The sequence below is a fragment of the Natator depressus genome, chromosome 4 (assembly GCF_965152275.1).
Source record: "Natator depressus isolate rNatDep1 chromosome 4, rNatDep2.hap1, whole genome shotgun sequence".
NCBI classification, from domain to species: Eukaryota; Metazoa; Chordata; order Testudines; family Cheloniidae; genus Natator; species Natator depressus.
Window position 1 is genome coordinate 78,300,552 of NC_134237.1, and position 23,331 is coordinate 78,323,882.

Here is a 23,331-nt window from a genome sequence, read left to right on the forward strand (position 1 = left end):
AGGGGCGGCCTCAGGGCGGAGGAGGGGTGCAAGGTGGAAGTTTCTCCTAGGGCGCAAAACATCCTTGCACCAGCCCTGGCTGTGTCAGAACCAGAAACAGAACCCAGCTCTCCTGGGTTGCAGGGCAGTGCCTTAAACACAAATAAATACCTTTTTTTCTCTTGTTACCCTCTGTTTCATTCACAGTCCACCATCGGCAGAGGGATAGCTCAGTGGTTTGAGCATTGGCCTGCTAAACCCAGGATTGTGAGTTCAATCCCTGAGGGGGCCATTTAGGGATCTGGGGCAAAAATTGGGGATTGGCCCTGCTTTGAGCAGGGGGTTGGACTAGATGACCTCCTGAGGTCCCTTCCAACCCTGATATGCTATGATTCTATGTGCACTGAATGAATGAGGCAGTGGTTCTGTAGAACAAATCATGTATCATATGTAGGGCTCCGTGTCAGTCACGGAGGTCACAGAAGTCATGGATTCCACGACCTCTGTGATTTCTGCAGGGGCCAGTGTGGTTGACCCCAGGGCTGCCCAAGCAGATGGCTCGGGGCCATCTCCTGGAGCAGCCCCGGGGACAGCCACACCAGTTGCTGTCCCTGGGCAGCAGTTCCCGGCGGGCTGGAGCAGCCACGGTCTGTGGCCCCGGGTAGCGGTTTCCAGACAGCAGGAGCAGCAGCGGTCCCCAGCCCGCTGGCCGGAATGTCCATGGCCCCAGCAGCAGTCCACGGCCAGCCAGCTGGAGCAGCTGCAGTCTGTGGCCCGCAGCAGCTAGAGCCGCTAGCCCCAGGTGCCCCCTCCCCAGCAGCACACACCCTCACGTGCCCTCCAGCAGCAGCCCCCCCACCACACACGCAGTGTGACACCCCCCCCATTTAAACACAGGTATTTTTAATACAAGTCATGAATTTTTGTTGTCTGTGACCTGTGTCTGACTTGTATTAAAAATACCCATGACTAAATCATAGCCTTAACCATATGTACATGGGGGCCAAATGAAAGATATATGCATAACCTTCATTTAGGAATTTACTAATTTTTGAGAAATTCACTGTTCAGCCTTAATCTTCATTTATGTGGTTTTTAAGAAAGCAAACTGAAAATCAATCACTGAGCCATATTGATCCCAGTCACCATCAGCATTTGAATTCAGAACCTCAGCACTAACCTCTACCACTTGAACGAAAGGAGTAACTGGGAGCAGTAGTAGTATGCCCTTCTTTGAGATGGCCTCATGAATGGACTAAGTTAACTTGGGTGGATCATGGGATCTCAGTGCCTCTTGTGCTAGACACAGACTCTCTTTGGCAAGTGGTTCTCCAGAGTCAGTTATGCTAATTTCTTGGCACCGTCTCAGTCAATCCAGATGGATCCAGAAATGTTGTACCAGGCATGGAGCTACTTTGGCAAGCAGATCTCCTAAATCAGTGCTGGACTTGCCCAGTACCAGACTTAGTCAACTGGGCTTGTTTTCCTGTGTCTGTTAAATAGGTTTCTATCAGCATAAAACATTCTTTTACAATAGTGGAACGAATGCCTGTTCAATCCACCTTCTCTGCAGTTCTGACTTCTTAGCAATTATCTGTCATACTTTCAAGTCTATTTGCATTTTATGAACGTTTTACCCTCAGCGTACCTTGAAATTATTGTATTAGCCTTAGCTCTGCAGCCAAGGGTCAGGGAAAAAAAAAATTATATATATATGCCAGCCAGTCATTCTTCATGATAGAGCAAATATTTAAATATCAATGACAACATAAAATGCATTTTGTCATTTTTTTGCTCTATTTTTGTAATATAAATGCTATTTTATTAAATTAAAAAGCCCAGTAATGCATGAGACCATTTTTCATTACTACTTTCTTATGAACTCTTAGGTAAATCCATTCTGTACAGCTTAGAAGGGTGAGATTTAGACCTAACAACTGAAACATGTAATGGGAAAATACATATTGTAGCTTATATTTCAATGTGTTAAATATACCGGTAGGTGAAATTAAAATTTCTGGCTTATCAATATGACTTATATTATGGCAGAAAGGTCAAAAGGATGTCAGGGAGAAAATCCAAATGACACAAGAAGAGCAAAAGTCAAGGAAATACAGTATTTTTTTTAAAGTCCTGTCTTAGGCATTGTTTGATAGTTTCATATAATTTCCTCATTTTAGTGTAAATATCTAGAACTATGCTTGTGTTATGATTACTGGGTTCATATCTGTTCACTGTTATTGCCAGTCCAGGAATTTACCTATTATCATTATTACAAAATATTTATATTTCATTGTAAATGTATATGTTTTAACAAACAAACTCTCCTTGCCCTGAAAAGGTTAAAAGCTACAAGACAAACTCAAAACTCCTTGCAGCACTTTTAGGAGTCTGAGAGTGAGGAGATAGGTTTTAAGACAGAATTTGAAGGAGAGTGGGTACTTGGCCAGTGAAGACAAGAACTAGTTCAGGCATAGGTGGAATCATGAAGGACGAGTGAGAGCCAAGGACAAGGAAAAATATTAAACCAAATTAACCCTTTGAATAGATATTTTTAAATTAACCTTAGGAAATGAGAAACATCATCAATCGTCTTTGTTCACTAGTTGACTTTCTGTCGCTATGGTATTGTCCCTGGCAGTTTCTGTTCTCTATGATTCTACCATCTGGGCAAGCATTTAATGTGACAGTTGCTATTATCACATTCACCCACAAATCCCAAAAGGCTGAATTCTGTTCCAGTTGGACTTAGTAGCAAAACTCTCACTGATTTCAGTGGGGCAGAAGATGTCAAGAGTAATAGATTTGTTTTTAATCATGAAAATTACACAGTACATCTTTCTCATGACAGGAGTGACAGAAATGTAGCTGTAGTCGTGAGTTTATTTTATTTTATTCATAAGAAGTACAACATGCTTCCCTGCATTGCTAAGTTAACATTATTCTGCTGCTCCTAATGCTCAATTACTGGCAGTAGCAAGAAAAATATAACTTAATTAATAATGCCATTTAAATTGCATGTTTATTGCAGTACCTTTTAACAGGCATGAGGGAAAATATAACTTGGTTGCCATTAATCACCTTTGCTTCCATTATGTGGGCATAAAGACTTTTTCTTCTTTTATCTGGATTTAATTTAAATACAGTAGTGCCATTCTTATTAAGAGAGAGATTCTAAACTTTTTATATTCATGATGTATCGGCCAAAATCTGCCCACAGATACTTGCATGTGCCTCCCATTGGATCTTTGGATATGAGCAAGAGCCACATTCACTTCTATGGGGTCAGAAGGCTGTTTTTCTTCAGTCTATCCCAAGAGCATGTGGCAGATCTTTTCAATACCATGTTCGTGCTTTGTATATTATTTTGTCGTCACAACATTTCAGATGTGTTGCTGTGTACCAGAACCTATGTGCATCATTAATTCTAAAAATACCACCTCCTTTTCCTCATCTACATCCTTAGAAAGTGTGGTGATGTGTTACACGGTGTACCAGACTACTGACTTAGCTACAGTGTCCCAATGCATTACTCACAACATACTTTTACACTAAAAGATTAATTACAGTGAGACTTCCCTTCTGTCAGTCTTTTAAGTTCAGCATACCAGGCACCTAAGGACAAGTTAGAAGTTTGACCATTCGTTTCTCAAGTGCTTGGGCAGGAGTATAGGCACCTCTAGAGCCTTAGGAGATCCCAGAAACTGGAGGTGCTGACAAAGTATATAACTCCCTCTAGAGTTCATTAGGACAATGGTTTCCACGCTTTTTAGTGAGGCAACTCACCAACAGGATTTCATCTATTTTGGCAAACCACCCAGGGTCTAAATTCGTGAGCAGGGCAGGCCCCAAAATCCTGGGCCAGGGTCCTTTTCTTTCACCTTCTCTGCTTAATCCTGCTCCTTACCATGCCAAGAGGGGGACTGACCACCCATAGCAGCACCCTCCCCACCTTGACATCACAATCCTAATCCTGGCCCAGTGGGGAAGAGAGGGGAGGGGTTGGAGAGCAAGCCTGTCCTGCACTCACCACACAGCATGGCTCCTGCCATGGGGCTAGGCCTGTCTCCCCACTTCATTTGCACTCGGAACACATGGTCGCTGCACTGCTCAGGTTTGTTCCAGCCACCCCTCATTATGACCTGAGTGGCACTGTGACCCCATGAACCAGGTTGCAATGCCCAGAGCAGGGAGCTGGGCCCAGTCCCATGGGACACGAACTGCCATTGAAGTGTGAGTGTGGTGTGGGCTTGGCTCTCCAACACTCCTTCCCCTCAGGGATTCCCTCTACACCGGGCCTACCACCTATGTAGACCTTTTCTGCAACCTAGTAGCTTGGGTCCCACTATTTGGGAAACTCTGCCTTAGGAGGCTTTTTGGTGCCTTAGGAGGTCTGAAAGAGGGAGTCCAATTCCTTCAGGCCTGCCATGTATGTATGTGTCTAGAGGGTGCTCTGGAGTAAAGTAAATGAGCCATTGGTGAAGTTTATCAACACCTGAGGATTGTAGAGTCTGGTATGCCATCATAATGATCCTATTTCAAAACTTTTAATAACCTTTTTAAATTTAGCTGTATAGGTCAGTAATTTGGTCCTGTGCCAATAACTCAGATCAATCAACTCAATTTTAATCATCTCAGAGATGCTATTCTTAAATTGTGAATTTCACCCTTGCAGGACACTATCCACACCACTTAAACCCTTAATGTGAAGTTTAACAGGTGTGGAATGCACTGCGTGGACCTTCTGCATAGGGTGATTATCAGACAATGGAGAAAATCTTCTTCTGAAGTTGATGCAATATATATGTTTTCAATATACCGTAATGGCAATTTTAATTAATATTTTAAAACTTATTTTAAAATGATCTTCATTATGATTTGTTCAGTGCAGTGGGACATGTGCCCATCCTATTCAGGAAGGGATTAAAGAGCTCCTCTGGGCACAATCAGCTCCATCCTGGCACACCTGTGAAGCTTGGTAAGCCTAGCGATGGACAGGTCCTCAAAAGGGAGGATCCCTGCTCAGTGAAGCGTGGCACTCTGAACTCAGAGTTCCCCAATCCCTGGAAAAAGGGGTTGCTGACCAGCAAAATGACTTGAGAGCCTTGGGTGCCTAGACCCTCTCAGAAAGGAGTGGGGTGGATGCTTTTCTCTGCCCCACTCCCGCCGTCTTTGGCTTCCTGAAGTCTTAGGACTCAGCTTGTTGTGGAAGTTTATTGACATTTTGGGTTTGGACTACTTTAACCCCCCTCACAAGGGGGCAGACACCCTGACTAGCACAGCTGAAGTGCTATGCTCTGGACTCTGAGACAGAAGCAGCGTCCACCCCTCTGCCTAAGACACTAGAGAGGTATAGCCTACTACATTCAACCTGATATAAACATACTTTCCTTGATGTGTGTGTTGTGTTTACTTTCCTCAGAATGAAAAATGATGGCTAGTGAAAAGCTATTGAATGGTTTCATATTGCAGCCCAAAAGTGGGACTATTTGTAAAATATCTAGAATATATAATTTAATAATACCATAGGCTTATTTCAAGGTGGGGACAGGCTGGTAGAGAAGGGAATGATTGGCATATTCACCAACTTTCAGGGCTCTTGGGAGAGTCCTGAATATATAAAATTTTAATAAGCAAACAACATTTAGGATCTTTCATTTAAATTATGCCAAAAATCAAAGAGTGTTGGACATTAGTGACTTGAGACAGTAGTAATAATTATTAGGTAATGTTTATTCTGGGGAAAGATCTTCTGACTATGCTTCATACAAAATGTAAAGCATAATGCAGTATTACCATTTCAACACTGCACAGTATTAATATCTGATTTGTGTTGCATTTGTCACATGTTGTTGTCAGTGGCACTGAAAGTAAAATGGTCAATGCAATATACAGCCCTTCCACAGAAGGATTGGATAAGACATAATTGGTAGTCAGAAGGTTAAAAGAGACTTGAGAAGATTTCAAGGAATTTAAAAAGTTAATCTGTCAAGGAGCATACCCACTTAGTTTGAAGAAGGCTTGTATTCAAATTAAGATTTATCACAAGTTTTTAGGGGGTGTTTTTTGCAAATAACATTGCTACCTTTCTGTGTTTTTTCCAGTGTAGCACATTGACTTTTCCGGTCGTGCTTTCAGGAATAATGAATGTCCTGCAAGCACTGCTTGTGGATAGTGGACTCTCCCCAACAAATCTGTGGCAATCCCAGAAATAGTAGCATTTAGATACTGTGGTGATCAACACTCTAGAAATTAAATTAAATTAAGATAGGACAGGTACCAAGTCAGGAGTACTTCAGGGATTTAGGTCTCAATTCAACAAAGCACTTAAGCATTTGCTTAACTTTAAATCAGAAGGACTTAAGCATGTTTAAAGTTGTGGAAATGCTGAAGTGCTTTGCCAAACGGGGATGAGATTACTCACATGTTAAACTTCTTTGCTGTTTTGGGGCCCTAGTTTCCTCTCCCTTTGTTTGTAACTCCTATTAACTTCTGACTTGTATCTGTGCTGAAGAAAAGCCCTTAGAGACTTATAAGGCCAGACTTAGGGGCAGGCGACTGTCTGGGGTGCCAGGCTTGGGAGGGCGGTGGACTCAAAGTGCTTTTTTGTTGTTAGTGACTAAAGGGAAAATAGAATGAAGTAAAATGTTTCAGGTATTCCATACGTGGATTCATTTTTCACTAAGCCTCCTAGAATGTTTTGGACATTTTTAGAATCTTGTGGAACCTTCCAGACTTTTTGAGAACTACATTTTCCTTCAACCTCCTAGAATAGCATCAGCCATTCCCTCGTGGGTATTGTGGCAGAGCTCCGACCTTGTCCCTGTGGGTCCCGCGCTTCCAGGTGGTTTATGCTAGCTTCAGAGGCTCACTGCAACCCTCCACGTAGCCCTTCTCTCTCTAGGGCCAGGGATACAGTCTACTGAGCCCTTTTCATCATAAGTCAGCAATGGAGGTTGGTGATTGAATTCCCACAGTCTCTTGCTCCTACGGCCTTATGCCAAAATAGTTTAGCCTCCTGTCCTGACAGGGGCCTGTTTTCCCCTCCCAGGAGGTGTTTGTGTAGTGGTGGGTTGGGGGGGAACCTGGGCCCGCCCTCTACTCTGGGTTCCGGCCCAGGGACCCTAATGGTAGCAGCTGTTGGCAGCCAACCTTTTACTGCCAGAGTTGCCACATTTCCCTGGGCCACTTCCCCACAGCTCTCCTGCTTCTCCCGTCTTCACCCTTACGTTAGGGCTCCCTTACCCATGACTTGAGGGTGTCTTCATTAACCAGCCCTTCAGCCACAATTCCGCTCCTCTCTGCCTGACTGGAGTGAGCCCTTTTATATTATCAGAGGGCCTTAATTAGAGTCAGGTGGTCACATTAGCTTACTGGCCTCACCTGACTCTTTGCAGGTTAATTGGAGTCAGGTGTTCTCATTAGCCTGGAGCAGCTCCTGCTCTGGTCAGTCAGGGAACAGAAAACTGTTAATCCAGTGACAAGTATATCTGCCTTCTGCTACTCTGCTGTACCCAACTGGCCTGGGTCTATCACAGTATATGAGGGGTGGGGCACTGCCAGTCAGTGAAATACAAGAACGAAGTAAAGTGAGAGCCCAGCTGTGATATTGTGAACCTTGCTTTATTGTGTAATTATGAAAGTGTACTTGTGCTTTCAGACTTAAAGAGTGAAAGTATTAATTAATAAAGGCCATACTTAATGAGACACCAGAGATATTTATTGAACACCTGTCTATGCAACAATATAAAAGAAATACTGTTACTTCTTTTCCCATGCTTAACACATAATATTTGATGACTTTCTAAGACTGCGGAACATAGACTTTTGCTATTTTATTGCTCAAAAATGCCATTGGCCAGTCTCTGGATCTCTCTGACACTATGTTTCAGTTTGCGAAGGCAAAGGCGAGAAAAGTGACCTTTTGAACTAAAGGACTAGGGTTAACATTCTAAGGGTGTCACCTACTGTAATACTATTTAATACTGATCCACCTGTATTGGTGAATAGTTCAATTTCTTGATGTTAGTACATTTCTGTTGTTCTTAAAATTTAAAAGTGTCTATAAGCTTAGAGGAAACAAATGTTTTTATTTGCTTATATATGGCATGAGTAAATATAGATTTACAGATCCTAGCATGCAAATTTATCATTTTATATGACAGGGATAAATCATGGATGCAAATCGTACATCAAAGTCATGAAATGGGCTACAAATGCAATAAAAATAAGGTATTCAAAAGTTTTAACAACTAGAAGGCGGGACACCAAAGATGCTCCTCGCCTGGGGCGCCATTTGGTCTAGGAAATATACTATACATCATCGTGTGTGAATTAAAATATATATACTAAAAAGGTAACTTAGTATATAAATGATTATGTTTTACTAATATAACTGCTTGTTCAGTGTGTGTTCTGAACATTACTGATGTTAAAAATGTCTCCCTCAAATTAGATACCCATAAACATCCCTGTAAATAGTAAATAAACACAACCAAAATTTCTTTGTATCATGTGTCCAAGGTTGTTGATGCATTCTCATAAACTGAAATTGCATGTACACACAGCTTCTGTATGTATGCGCAAATCCCTTTAGTGCTGCATCAGGAGCTCTGTGAATACAGTTTAGGCATTCTCAAAAATGTGCAGAAACCTTCGAAAATATGGTCCCTTTAAACCAAAAATGTGCAGAAACCTTTAAAAATCTTTTCACATAAAGATGCCATTTTCAAAAGACGTTTTATTCGTGAAAAGAAAAAATACAAAAGTTCCTTAGGAATCATCCTTCATAATATCAGTTGTAATTTTGTGTTTTGGGAGAAGAAAATGTGTTATGAGTGTACAGATGATGTGAACATTTGCATTTTCCGTGTTTTGTGGCAAATTGGGTCCCACGCTGCCTCTTCTGGGGGTGGGGGTTCAGGGCAAAGTTTCCTGCCCCTGAACTAGGGTATCTACTGTCCCACTAGTAACCCAGAGAAGGGTAGTGGAGAGGGAGGGACCCAGGCTGCCCTCTACTCCGGGTCCCAGCCCAGGGGCCCTAGGGATAGTGGTAAACCACTTGAACTAGTGCTTCCTTCCCCTGGGTTACTTCCCTCTCCTGCTCTTCAGCTTGTGGGGCTTCCTGCTCTGCCCTGCCCTGCCCCCCCCCTCTCTCTCTCTCTCTCTCTCTCTCTCTCTCTGCACAAGCCCGGTGTGTCTTTACCTAGGGTCTTGGTCTTCTAGCCAGCCACAGCACTTCCCCAAACTGCACTCTGCTCCAACTCTTTCCTCTGGCTGATTGAAGCAGGGGGGTTTTATCAGGTGACTAGCTTCAGGTGCTCTAATTGGCTTCAGGTGCTTTTAATTAATCTATAGAAACCTTTCTTCCCTCTACAGGGAATAAGGCTTCTCCTCTTCCTGGGACTTACATATCTCTCCTATATCACTCTTCTGCTGCTTTCTGGCTATGCTGTATCACAGTTTGCATTTAAAATACTCTTTTTTTTCCAAATATTAAAACCAGTCAGGTAAGTAAAATGATTGTGCCTAAATATGATGAAATAGTAGCACACAAAACAATCTGTTATAATAACTGTATAGGAGAGTAGTTTTTGAGGTATTGTGAAAGAAAGGCAGCCATGTAGAAAGTTAGCTAGCTCACCCATCTTTTAAGTAAAGAGAGAGATCTGTAGGGTTCCACTGCCAGGTCTAGTTAATAGAGTATACTAATGAATTCTGTTATAGTACATAGATGGCATGATGACTAAAATGTGTAAAGGGCCATATTTCAGCAGCCCTGATGTAAACTCCAAACTATTAGCGGTCTGCACAGATTGATGCCTTTAGCAAACATTTAACTTAGTTGGGTTGCACAGGGTATAAATCAGCTCAGAATTTGGTCCAGTGCCTTTACTCTTCATTTGTGGATGTCACTAACTCATCTGCATTCCATCTACTCTTTAATCTTCAGAAATTACAAATCTCTTGGGCCCAGACTCCCATTAATTTCAGTGTGGGGTTAGGTGCCCAAATACCTTTGAGAATCTGGGCCTCAGAAGTTACTAGTAAGCTAACATTACCAGAGCTGCTCCCACCAATCTTTTCAAGCTGCTGGATGACAGGTCTCTGGACTGCTACCCTGCTATTATCCAGGATGTGGGTCCCAATCTGCTTCCTCTCTTTCTCTCTCTGGCAAGTCAGAGAGCAGATCCCTAAACTGTCATCCCAGAAGGACGGAGGAGTTGACAGGCAGACTCCCACAAATTTGAAAAGGAGAGATGGATTTGGGTTTGCTGTTCTGATTCAGCAGGAGCCAAAACAGGGTAATTATTTTAAAGCGTTTGCCCTGTTTGCTGATCCAACATCCATTCATATGATAACATGAATGGCAGCCAGCCTCTCAGTTGATAGCACTTTCCCATCAATTTCAGCTGTGGCTGCTGGCCTAGAACTAATATTGTTCTGTTCTTAACATCTCCTGCAGATTTTTAGAACCCAGTCTTGTGGCTTATTTTTACTTTAGAAACTATTAAATTAAATATGAAATTCTAAACTATTTTTCCTGTTGACTAACAAGGTCCAACTCTTTGTTTATACCACCTCCATCTAATACAGTAGACAATATTGAATCAGTCCCAATTTCTGCTCCTTTTCTGATGACAAGGCTTTTTAAGAGTAAAGATCAAAAGTTTCTTAAAAACAGAGTAGATTCCTGATTTCTTTACTGTCTATAAGCTTGTTTTAATATCAGAGTATACAAGTAAGAGGGAGTTAGGTTTAATCATCATTCTGCCCACCCACAAACAGGTTCATAGCACAATTATTGAGTAACCCATAAACCTAAATGGTGACAGGTTTCAGAGGGGTAGCCGTGTTAGTCTATATCAGCAAAAACAACAAGGAGTCCCTGTGGCACTTTAGAGACTAGCGCATTTATTTGGGCTTAGCCCACGAAAGCTTATGCACAAATAAATTTCTTAGCCTCTAAGGTCCCACAAGGACTCCTCATTGTTTTTTCCATAAACCTAAAGAGGAAAACCAAACAAAGCCAACAAACAAATCTACCTTCCCCTTTCTTCCATGTCCTTGCTCATCCCACAATGACTCCCCACGCAGTCTCTCATCCGTGGCAAATTAGCCACGGGGCCCGTGTTCAGGGGGCCCAGCCAACTGGAGGGCCCCTGGAAAAAATCCGCCACCGGGGACGGAAGCCCATAGCCCCAGCTGCCGGGGCGGGAGGGTGGTGGTGGAGGGAGCGGCAAGCCCCAGTGCCCGAACCACACTGCCCGCAGCAGCCCCAGGCGAGGAAAGCCCCATACCCACCCCAGCAGCCCCGGGTCGATCCCATCAGAAGCCGTAGGATGGGAGAAGCCTCCTCCTCCCTCCAGCAGCCACGGCCCAACCCCATCCCCGGCAGAAACCCCCAGGTGGGGGAAGCCCCAGCACCCCCCACCCATCCCTGGCAGAAGCCGTGGGGCAGCAGGAGAAGCCCCCGTGCCTGACCCCTCTCTCTGGCAGACCCCCACTGCAGCCCTGTGGCTGAAGGGGGGAGGGATAGCTCAGTGGTTTGAGCATTGGCCTGCTAAACCCAGGGTTGTGAGTTCAATCCTTGAGGGGGCCATTTAGGGAACTGGGGCAAAAATTGGGGATTGGTCCTGCTTTGAGCAGGGGATAGGACTAGATGACCTCCTGAGGTCCCTTCCAACCCTGATATTCTATGATCCTATGAAGGAGCTCTCGGTCCCCACGGCGCCCTGGTGCTGTGGTGCGGGGACAGAGCTTCTCCAGTCTTGTGGCTGCAGTGGGGAGGGGGGCAGAAAGGAGCAAAAGGGATTCCAGGGCTGCGGTGGGGGTGGCAGAGTGGGGGCGGAACCTGGGTGGAACGGGGAAGGGGCAGAAAGGGGTGGGGCTGAGGGAAGGGCCACAAGCAGAAGGGGTTGGATGGGGCGGGGCCACAGGAGGAAGGATGGGGAGGGAGACCCCACTTGCTCTGGCCCAGGGACCCAGGAAACTTTAATCCGCCTCAGCTCTCATCCTATCTTGACTTCCCATGTTGCACCAGGGTAAATGAGCAGGGAGTTGAGCTAGGATATAGAAGGGCAGAGGAGTTGGAGGATGTTTGAAGGCAAAGAAATGAAGCTATGTGCTACTCCTTGGGTAGAGAGACCCAGTGTCTCTGCCATAGCACTGTATTACAGATTTCAGAGTAGCATCCGTGTTAGTCTGTATTCGCAAAAAGGAAAGGAGTACTAGTGACACCTTAGAGACTAACCAATTTTTTTGAGCAAAAGCTTTCGTGAGCTACAGCTCACTTCATTGGATGCATCCGATGAAGTGAGCTGTAGCTCACGAAAGCTTATGCTCAAATAAATTGGTTAGTCTCTAAGGTGCCACAAGTACTCCTTTTCTTTTTACTATATTACAGAGACATTGTGGGTGAGGTAATATCTTTTATTGACCAACTTCTGTTGGTGAGAGAGACAACGCTTTCAAGCTTGTCAGAGCTCTTTTTCAGCTGTGTGTACCTTGGAAACTTGTCTCTTTCACCAACAGAAGTTGATCCAGTAAAAGATATTACCTCACTCACCTTGTCTCTCTAATATCCTGGGACCAGCCTGGCTATAAAAACACTGCAAATAGCATTATATGTGTTATTAAACAAACTGTGTGGTTTTGTGTGTAAGTCTGATTCAAGTGTTTGACTTGTTACATATCTAAGCAAACATGCATTGAGAATAGGTAAGTGATAATTATCTAGCATAGGGATAACCACTTAGAAAATCTTTCCAAAGGGGCCACGGGTTATTTTGTATGGACCCCAGTGACCTACATTTGATCTACATGTAGGTGGTTGTAATAGCATAAAATGTAACAAACAGCAGTGGATTAGAAAACCTATATATTGACTTGCACATTCAATCAACTTGCATGTGAACTCAGCAGGAAATTCAAAACAAAAGCTAATTTATGGAAAAATATGTAGTTCTAATCACAGTTTAGCCCTGTGGGGGTCCAAATAACAAACTACAATCTTTATGTGCAGATGCTTTCATCTTACATTCCTGAGCTGGTGACATTCCAAAAATTCTTATCAAACCTTATTATCATCCTTCATTAAAGCTCATTACATTTCTCCTTATTGCATGTTTGCTATGAAATTCTGTCACTCTTAATATGGAATATAAAAAGCTTTTGATGTGTTTTACCCATTTATGAGATTTCAAATACACAGCACAAGTGTTTCACTATAAACTGTAAAATCCCAGCTCAGTGTGTCATTTGAACATTATATTAATCTGACCTTTATTTGACTCTGTTCTGTTTGGTTTCTTAAATCTTTTCACAGATTGCACATTTCTCTGCCACCAACATGCAAGTAGATTGTCAGCTGATCCTATAGTACCTTTCAAAGTACTGAATCATTTCATTATTATTCTTATAGCCTAGATACTTAAATTTGAAGTTTTGCTATTCCTTAAGAATTTTTGAAGTTTAAACCTTAAAGCTCTTAAACCATAAAAGGCCAAATTTGTACCCTTTTTTGTGATGTGCTCACATAAATGAGACATTTCCAAAAGATGCTCAGACAATATAATGGCAGTGTAATTTACTTAGTATTTCTTTTCTAAACAGATTGCTTTTTGTGAGCGCTGCAATGATTGGTGTGGCTTTGGAAAAGATTTTTAATAGAGTTGGGGGAAATGGCATAAAAAAATATAAGAATGAACCTGAGCCTCAACCTTGCCCCAGAAGAGAGCTGCCAGGGGTTCGAGGGCAGGGAGAAAGATCATTCTGGAGGAAGGAGTGAAAGGTTGAGAAAGGAGTGAACAGGGAGAGCTGAAAAACTGTGTAAGTAAGCAACCAACAGTTAACTCAGCCTTGTAAAAACTGAACATTTGCCAAACCATATGCCTAATATGCTTATCCCTCCCTTAACACAATGATGAAAACAAATGACATTGTTTCTCATCTTCTGTAAAATAACAGTAATAATTGTAAGTAAAAATAATATAAATAAATAAAGTATTCATTTGAGGGCAAATATAATTTTGCAAGGCTGGCTTAACTGAACTGAAACTCTATACTTTTTAAGGTTCATTCATCACAAGTGTAAATAATCAATATTCAGCCGAAATTCCAGGGCCTGACATATCATCTTAAAGAGTATTACTCAGTGGCGAATCCTGGGTAATATTGGAGTCTTTAGAATAAAGGCACAAATATGGAAACAGGATGAATATCAGATAAATATTGTCTGTAATTGTCTACTGAGTAATGTTCTTTAGGCCTGGTTATTGGAAACTTACGGTTGCAGTTGAACCTTGATTAAGTTTCAGATAACGCTATTGACAGTTGATAAGATGATCATTGTTATTGCAAGAAAATAGCTGACCTGTAAAATAAAATGTGACATCAGCCATATGTGTATTTTTTGAAAAATACACATTGTGCATTCCATTTTTAGTGAACAACAAGAAAAAATGCAGAGACTATCATCCACCCATAACAACCGTGGAAATGAAAAATATAGAATGTGTAAAAATATCATATAATCATGTCTGGTTAGAGGCCAAAACAAAGAAACCTCATCCATAAAATCTACCTGACATATCTTTGTTGCCACATTCTCTCTAAGCAATATCCTTTGTGATGTGTTTTGCACAGATTGTTTTATGAACAAGTTTTACAGAAAATGGAGCATATGGGATCAAGATTAGATTTTTTCACAGATAAAACTGCAAAATTAATGGATGGGTCAAATCCATTCAAAAATACAAGGATAGAGAGCACAACTTTTCCAACTATTATATGAAGAGATCTCAGTAGACTTTGGCGAGTTTCCATGTGATCATGCAGTGAAATTCCATTTATAAATGTACAGCTTTGAGAAGTAAAAGTTCAGCTACTCTTTTTAAAAAAACATGCATCGTCTTATTGGCTACTTTCTGATGAGGTTGAACAGCATAAATTGCTGTTGCTTGGATTTTACACGTCCAAAACTGGCTTTGTGATGACTTGAGAAAAGACCAATAGCATATGAAGAACTTGTGCTTTGATCATTTCACTTATTTTTAATTAAGTATTTTCTTGATCTGCAATGAAGTGTACATCTGAAAAGCATATTTTTAGTGGACAGCAGATGAATGCAAATCAGATTGTAAATGAAGGGGTTTATTTCACACCGGTCTCTTACCAAATTGGGAGTATTATGCTGCATATCTTAAGGTTAAAATTAGAGAAAATCAGTAATTTTCAAGTTGAATTATATCCAGCCCACTCTAGGACCTTAAGAAGGTTCAAATTCTAATTGTAGCTGCAAGAAAAACACATGGTAAATAATTTTTTTAAAACTTCAGTTTTCAAATATTTCATTTGAAAATTCATTGTCAACAGGGAGATGAATGGAAAATAATGCCTCAGCAACACTGAGTAGTAATTGCAATTTACTTGGTTTGCATTATAATCTTTTCACATTGGTTTGGAAATGTAAACAGTCTTCTTTTTCTTTTACTCAATACAGGTGTTTGTGAGTTTGGGGGTGGGGGTGTATAAATATTTGTGTGTGCGTGTGTGTGTATGAATGTGTATGTGTGTATATATATAAATATATATATTCCGTTTAATTCTAGGGAAGCAATTTATACACCTCAGCTTGCAATCACCCAGATATATACAGCAATAGCAGTCGATGATAGAGTTCAATACTGAAAGGTGGAATTTTATCATACAGCAGATCTGCAGAAGTAAAACTCATGGGAGAGGCAAACACTATTAGGTTCCTCTGGCCACATTTCACCATTTTATTCAGTCACTTTCCCTTACAGAACATGCGATAAAATTGTTCCCAGGAGACCACGAAGCCACCATTTCTATGTTCCCAGTGTTCTCCCATTACCCAGGCTGTTATTACTTTTCCTTCCCTGGTCATCCCAGTGTCAGGTTGGGGGAACAGTATGCTCACTGACTCTACCCCATGCTGCTCACTTCCCACCCTCTCATCCTCCATTGATCCTTGGACCTGTGGACAGCCCTCTCATCTGAAAGACATCACCTCCAACAGCACACTGCTTTCTAACCCAATACTGGAGAACTGGTTCATTACCAGTACCATAGTGAAAGTACCACCCATTGCATTACTTGTGCTACTTTCAACAGCATTTGGGGTTTTCTTCAGAGATCTCCGCTCCAGACATTGACCAGAGTTCTAGCTGCCTATTTCACTTTCCGTTATTGCAGGGCCAACATTTTTAAATCTAGCCTCCATTTATGTGCAGGCAACTTCACAAGTTCAGCACTTTTCACATGCATTTTTGAGCAGTGTCACTTGCATGCACAGTTGATAGAATTTACATACAAAAACCCAGTTTGTCCCAGTGGATTTTGCATAAGTACATTCTATCACTTGAGTACGCAAATTATTGTGCTTCAGAAATAAATAAAAATGTGTGACCAAAGGTGCATGCGTACACATAAAAAAGGGTTTGAGGTGCTTTGGAATTTTTGTCCTGAGGAGTGAATACATCTCTCTGATTTCCAATCTGTTTATTGCATATGCACAGATCTTTCCCATAAAGAATGAATATATCTTCCCAAAACATACCAGTTTCCAACCTTTGGCAACTGTAATGACCCCCCCCACACACACACACACACTTGATGGTTTTATCTATTCATTTTACATACACTGGTGTCTCAGTACAAACTTTGTTTTCCTTTTAGTTGCTTGCCAGTAAATCCTACTGAGTTTTAAATCTCTGAAGTTGTAGGATCCCAGTGGCTGATAAATTTCATTAGTAACCTGCTCTCAGTCTCCTGTACCTCTCCTGTTTCCACCTGTCTGAACCCTGGGACAAACCAATCAAACCCAAAATTTACTATGTGGAGAGATGGATGACTAGCTTTCTATTACAATCTTGATTGTGTATCCCCTTTATGTTCCTCAGAAAAGGTCTGTTTCACCTCAGAATTTGCAAGGCTTTTTTAATTTTAAGAAATAAGAGTAGGCATTTCTGAGACATTATAAAAATATGTGTAATTGCTTCTGGAAGATGTATAACTTGACTTGGCCTGCTTCATATTTGGTTTATTAACCCATCTTTGCCAAAGTCTATGGTGTAGGACGATTTTTGAGAAGGTGGGTACTTATTTTTGAAGTAACCTTATTTGGAAATAGATTCATCAGGTTCCAACAGATTTTTAATGTATGCCAGAGGTCTGACTGACCTTGCAAAGACTTCAAGGACTCCATTTTGCTAGTTGCTTTACAAACACAGGGGGAAAAGAGATGGCCCCATCCCAAGGAGCTTACAATCTAAGTATAAGACAAGAGACAACAGATGGATATAGAGAGATGGGGGGGAATACAAGGAAACAATTAGATAATATTGATCAGTGTGATAGGCGGTGGTCTCAATACACCAGCAGTCTAATCACTGTAATGTTTTTTGTAGACATCATGGCAAAGGAGAGTTTTGAGGAGGAATTTGAAGGTGGATAATGAGAGCTTTGTGGATGTGAATCATGAGGGGTTGCATAGGAGTTAGCACCAAGGTTCTTGTTTGAAAATTTAACGTGTGCAATAGAGGCTGGCGCCATGGGCAGATTGGAGGTGAGCATCAATAATTCAATAAGAAATGAGTGGTAGTATGGGAATAGTCCATGAAGAGCCTTGAAAGTGAGTACAAGCAGCGTCTGTTTGATGTGTTAGAGCAAGGGAAGCCAGTGGAGGGATGCAAACAGAGGGTGATACGATCAAAGCGATGAGCTAGGGAAATGATCTTTGCAGTAACATTCAACATGGATACAAGTGGGGCAAGGCTGCCTTTGTAATGACCCGAGAGGTGGATGTTGCAATAATTGAAACACAGGATGATAGGAACTTAGACAAGAGTTTTAGCTGTATGAATGGATAAGAAAGACCACATCTTAGAGATGTTGTGCAGAAAGGTTCAGCAAAATTTAGAGAGAGCCTGGGTGTGAGATCCTAAAGAAAGGTCTGAGTTGAAGATGACACCCAGGTTATGAGTGGGGCCTTACCAAATTCACGGCCGTGAAAAACACGTAAGGATCATGAAATCTGGTCTTTTGTGTACTTTTACCATATAGCAGTGTTTCTCAGACTGGGAGCCCTGACCCAAAAGGGGGTTGCCAGGCTATTATGGGGTGGGGAGTTACAGTATTGCCAGCCTTACTTCTGCGATGCCTTCAGAGCTGGGCAGCTGGAGAGCAGTGGCTGCTGGCCAGGCACTCAGCTCTAAAGGCAGCTCCGCTGCCAGCAGCAGCACAGAAGTAAGGGCAGCATGGCATGGTGGGGGGGTTGTCATTTGAGGGAGGGGTTGTCATGGGCTGTGTGTGTTTCTGTTTTGTCATTTGAAATGCATATTCATGCTTTGTTACAACACTGTGAAATTTAAGATTTAAATATCTGAAACCGTGAAATTCAAAGCTTTTTAAAAAGCTGTGACTGTGAAATTTACAAAATCTACAAAAATAGGCTGTGAATTTGGTAGGGCCATGGGTTATGAGCTTGAGTTGTAGACAACATGGTGGTGTTGTCCGTAGCGATTGAGAAAGGAGATAGGGGGCAGGGCATGGGAGCAAAGATTAGGAGCGCTCTTTTACTTGTGTTGAGCTTGAGCTGGCAGCTAGACATCCATGAGGAGACAGGCAGAGATTTTAGCTTGAACAGAAGTAGACAGGTCTGGAGTAGAGAGGAAGATCTGCGAGTCATCAGCATAGAACTGATAGCTGAATTTGTGTTTACGGATGAAATTACCCAGCAATAAGGGAAGGGAATCTAAAATCATCTGCATCTCCTGTGGACATTAAGATCATAGTGACTTCGGTATATGTAATGGGTCGTAGCATCGTGGAATGTAAACTTAAGGTGGTCATTGACTCTCTTCCTAAAGTTCATGTTTGAGTTACTAGGGTTTACGGGATATAGAGCTGCTTTGTGTCACTGAGTTTTAGCTACCGCCAGGGCTCCATCTAGGGTTTTAAGCACTGAAAATGAATGAAAGTAGAAACCAAACACTAGAATCCATACTTTTACTACACAAAGTACTGTACCACTGAATTGGGATATCCTAAAAATAAACGCAAAGCCAGATCAACCCCATGAGTGCCCACAGGCCATAAAATAAAAATGTTGAACATCTTCATTTTTATAGGTTTCAGAGTAACAGCCGTGTTAGTCTGTATTCGCAAAAAGAAAAGGAGTACTTGTGGCACCTTAGAGACTAACCAATTTATTTGAGCATGAGCTTTTGTGAGCTACAGCTCACTTCATCGGATGCATACTGTGGAAGCTGCAGAAGACATTATATACACACAGAGACCATGAAACAATACCTCCTCCCACCCCACTCTCCTGCTGGTAATAGCTTATCTAAAGTGATCATCAAGTTGGGCCATTTCCAGCATAAATCCTGCATCCGATGAAGTGAGCTGTAGCTCACGAAAGCTTATGCTCAAATAAATTGGTTAGTCTCTAAGGTGCCACAAGTACTCCTTTTCTTTTTCGAATACAGACTAACACGGCTGTTACTCTGAAACCTATAAAAATGAAGATGTTCAACATTTTTATTTTATTTTTTGACCAGACATGTTTCTTTATTACCCACTTTATTACCCACTCTTGCTGGCTTGCACACTGCTCCTTTGCTCTGTATGGCCAGCATGTGTCACATTCCACTGGGGGACTATAGGTTATTTTGTTTGTTTTTTAAAAAAGCTTGCCAGCTCTCCTCAGTGTTCCCCTTACGCTCTCCCTTCACTTCTGCCACTCCCGAACCTACCTACATAGTTGCGTCTCTAAAATGGTGCCCCAAATAGCTGTATATTAGGCCTATGCCTCATGAATCAGTTGATTTTTACGTAAAGTGTGTGTGTTGGACAGATTTGTTATAATGCTAGTTTGGAATGCTATAAAGAAGAGATCATGATAATGAAAATATAATTGTAAAATTAAAATGTTATTTTTATTTAGGTTGTGGTATCACCTACCAGCTCTGCACTTTTTCTAAACACATAAAAATATACTTCCTGCCCCAAAGAGCTCACAATCTAAAAGGCAAAAAACAAGAATAGGGGGCTGAAAAGGGAAAAACCATACAAACAGAGTGGACAGGGAGACAACTTACACTCACATTTGTAGTTCCGCAGGGTGGGTCTGAGGTGGGGAGGCATTTGCACAAAGTATCCCTAACTATCTTACTATCTAGGAGTTATTCACTGACTAATTTCTCATTGGTTTCATGAGAGAAATGGGTTCTGACGAGGGATTTGAAGTTGTGATCTAGTGTATTAGCTCCGGAAGGTGTTCCACGCATAGGGGCTATAAAAAAGCAAGCCTAGAGCTGGTTGTGGGAGAATTGGGCAAACAAAGCGGCATTGTTAGAAGAATGGAGGGGGCAAGAGGCAGCAATTTATTTTTCTGTGGTTTCCGTCATACACGTCATACACCATAAAGTGCTTTATAGAGAGACTTAATCATAATTTAAAAAGAATGGGCTTGTGTTAAAATTTATACTTAATCACCTCTTTAATTGTTATGGGGAAGGGAGAGAGTTCCAGTTGGATGAGGGAAAGTGCTAAGATCTTCATTGTGGAGGGGTGGAATCAGCTAAAATTGGATCAGAATGGTAAGGTGGATCACAGAAACTGAAGCAACTATGCACTGCCTCTTACTCAGGCAGATTGGAATATTACATTCTATCCCATACTAAATTATCCTCTCTTCCCCAAACAGAAAACTAGATTCAGAGAATGACAAGAAGCCAGTAAAGGTGGCAGAGGTTGGAGACGATTTAGTCCTATTAACTGGAGTAGGGGAGTAGTCTACTTGGAGCATTTTGGATCATGAAGTATTTTAGATCCCTCTTTAAATTATGTTCTGTTTACAGTACTTTATCCCCATTGGAGCCAGTGAAATGAACCAGGAAAACTGCAAATATAATTGGCCGTAGGAATTTAGCAAGACCATATTTAAAAGAGGTGCAAGAATCAAATAGGAACCATAGTTAAGACATAATGAAGGGCTAATTCTGGCAATTTTCTGGCAAAGATGATGGGCAGATTTATAGACAAAAGGGAGGTGGAAGAAAAGGAAGAAATAAGGTTTGAGAATCAAGGATCACTACGATTTCAGGCCTCGACAGCCAATTAAAGGTCTGAGAAAGGAGAGTGATAGTGGAGTCAGAGACTTGGAACAAAGAGAATAATTTATCTGGAGGGAGGACTTTAACCTTTGGAACATACAGTACTAAAAGCTTGTTTGGTTTTTTTACAGAAGGCACTGGTGGAGGGTGTAATCCTACAGAGGGCCTAATCTTGAGTAAGGACTTCATGATCAGGCCCAGGGTCAATACAGATAGATTGGGGAATCAAAAACGGAACCAAATGGGATGAAGTTGCGTGCCCTGAGTGCAGAAGTAATAAGTGAGATTGACTGTAACAATGATGCGTGAGAGAGAGAGAGAGAGAGAGGAAGAAGAGAAGAAATGAGACCTAATTATTTAGCTTTTTGATATTTTTATATTAATAGTTTTTTTAAAAAAATTAAACCTACATTATTACATTATTTTACAAAAACACTTTTGTGCACCAGCATCATTTTCAATCTCTGCTCTGGGAATAGTGCTTTATAGATAACATCTGCTGCAAAACTATGGGCTACAAAGCTAGTGTACAGTGTTTAAAATAAAATCAGGCTTGGATGGTGTGGAAGATTGGGGAAAAAACAAACCATACATATTAAGAAGTTTGAGAAAATTTCATATGACATTAGAACAATTTTAGTGTAAATCAGTTTTCTGCTTTGAAGCTCTAAATAATGGGATGAATTAATAATGTTCAATGATACCAGAGATAAATTTGACTAATTACTCTGTAAATAGTTATACAGTTTAACTTGTTCTTGGAAAAAAGACGACTAAGGGGGGATATGATAGTCTATAAAATCATGACTGGTGTGAAGAAAGTAAATAAGGAAGTGTTATTTACTCCTTCTCATAACACAGGAACTAGGAGTCATCAAATGAAGTTAATAGGCAGCAGGTTTAAAACAAACAAAAGGAAGTATTTTTTCATACAATGCACAGTCAACCTGTGGAAATCCTTGCCAAAGGATGTTGTGAAAGCCAAGACTATAACAGGTTTCAAAAAAGAACTAGATAAATTCATGGAGGATAGGTCCATCAATGTCTATTAGCCAGGATGGGGAGGGATGGTGTCCCTAGCCTCTGTTTGCCAGAAGGTGGGAATGGGTGACAGGGGATGGATCACTTGATGATTACCTGTTCTGTTCATTCCCTCTGGGGCACCTGGCATTGGCCGCTGTCGGAACACAGGATACTGGGCTAGATGGACTTTTGGTCTGACCCATTATGGCCTTTCTTATGTTCTTGCAATTTTTACAAAAAAGAGGTGGGGGGGAGAGTGGAGTACCCCCAATATACTGTCTCAAATACTATATGGCCTTCATTAGTATAGTAGCTAAGCACCTCACAATATTTAACTTTATCCCAGCCCGCTGAGATAGGGATACTATAGCCCCATTTTACAGATGGAGGTGGGGACAGACTACGTGACTTGCCCAAGGTCACACAGGAAGTCTATGACAGATTAGGGAAGTGAACACAGTCTTGTGAGTCCCCAGGCTAGTGCCCTAATATCTTCCTAATGCTTCCTCTCTGCTGCTTGTTATCTTTGGTTGCTCCTGCTTGGCTGTTCAGAACAGAATTATTTATTTTAGGAACTCAATTAGGCAGCCTAATTTTTAAAATGAAGTGATTTATCTGTACAGAAGATTTAGTCCTGGTCTATGCTGTGGGGGGGAATTAGGGTGACCAGACGTCCCGATAAATTCCCGATTTTTAGCCATTTTTCCCAATATTACGGCTTTGGCTGCTCAGGCAGTTTTTTGGGGGTTTTTTGCTTCAGCAACTTCGCTCCGGACGCTTTTTTTTTTTTTTTTGCTTACCCCAAGTGTCCCAATATTTTGTCCATTTCATCTGGTCACCCTAGGGGGACTCGATCTAAGTTACACAACTTCAGCTACGTATATAACGTAGCTGAAGTCAATGTACTTAGATCTACTTACCGCAGTGTCTTCACTGCGGTAAGTTGATGACTGACACTCCGCCATCAACTCCGCCTGCACCTCTCTCTCCGGTGGAGTACCGTAGTCGAAGGGAGAGCGCTCAGCGGTCGATTTATCGTATCTAGACAAGACACAATAAATCGATTCCCACTGGATTGATTGCTGCCCACCGATCCAGCAGTAATGTAGACAAGCCCTTAGAGATGGAAAGGAGAAGGGACACAGACTTTTGTCTTTTATCTGTTGACAGAGTAGTGCAAGAGTCA

General features: G+C 41.6%; 1 protein-coding gene across 25 annotated transcripts in view; it reads left to right on the top strand.

Annotated features, from left to right (window-relative positions):
• Positions 1 to 23,331, top strand: part of TENM3 (teneurin transmembrane protein 3) — a 1,226,612-nt gene that overhangs the window by 1,066,426 nt on the left and 136,855 nt on the right. The window lies entirely within an intron of this gene.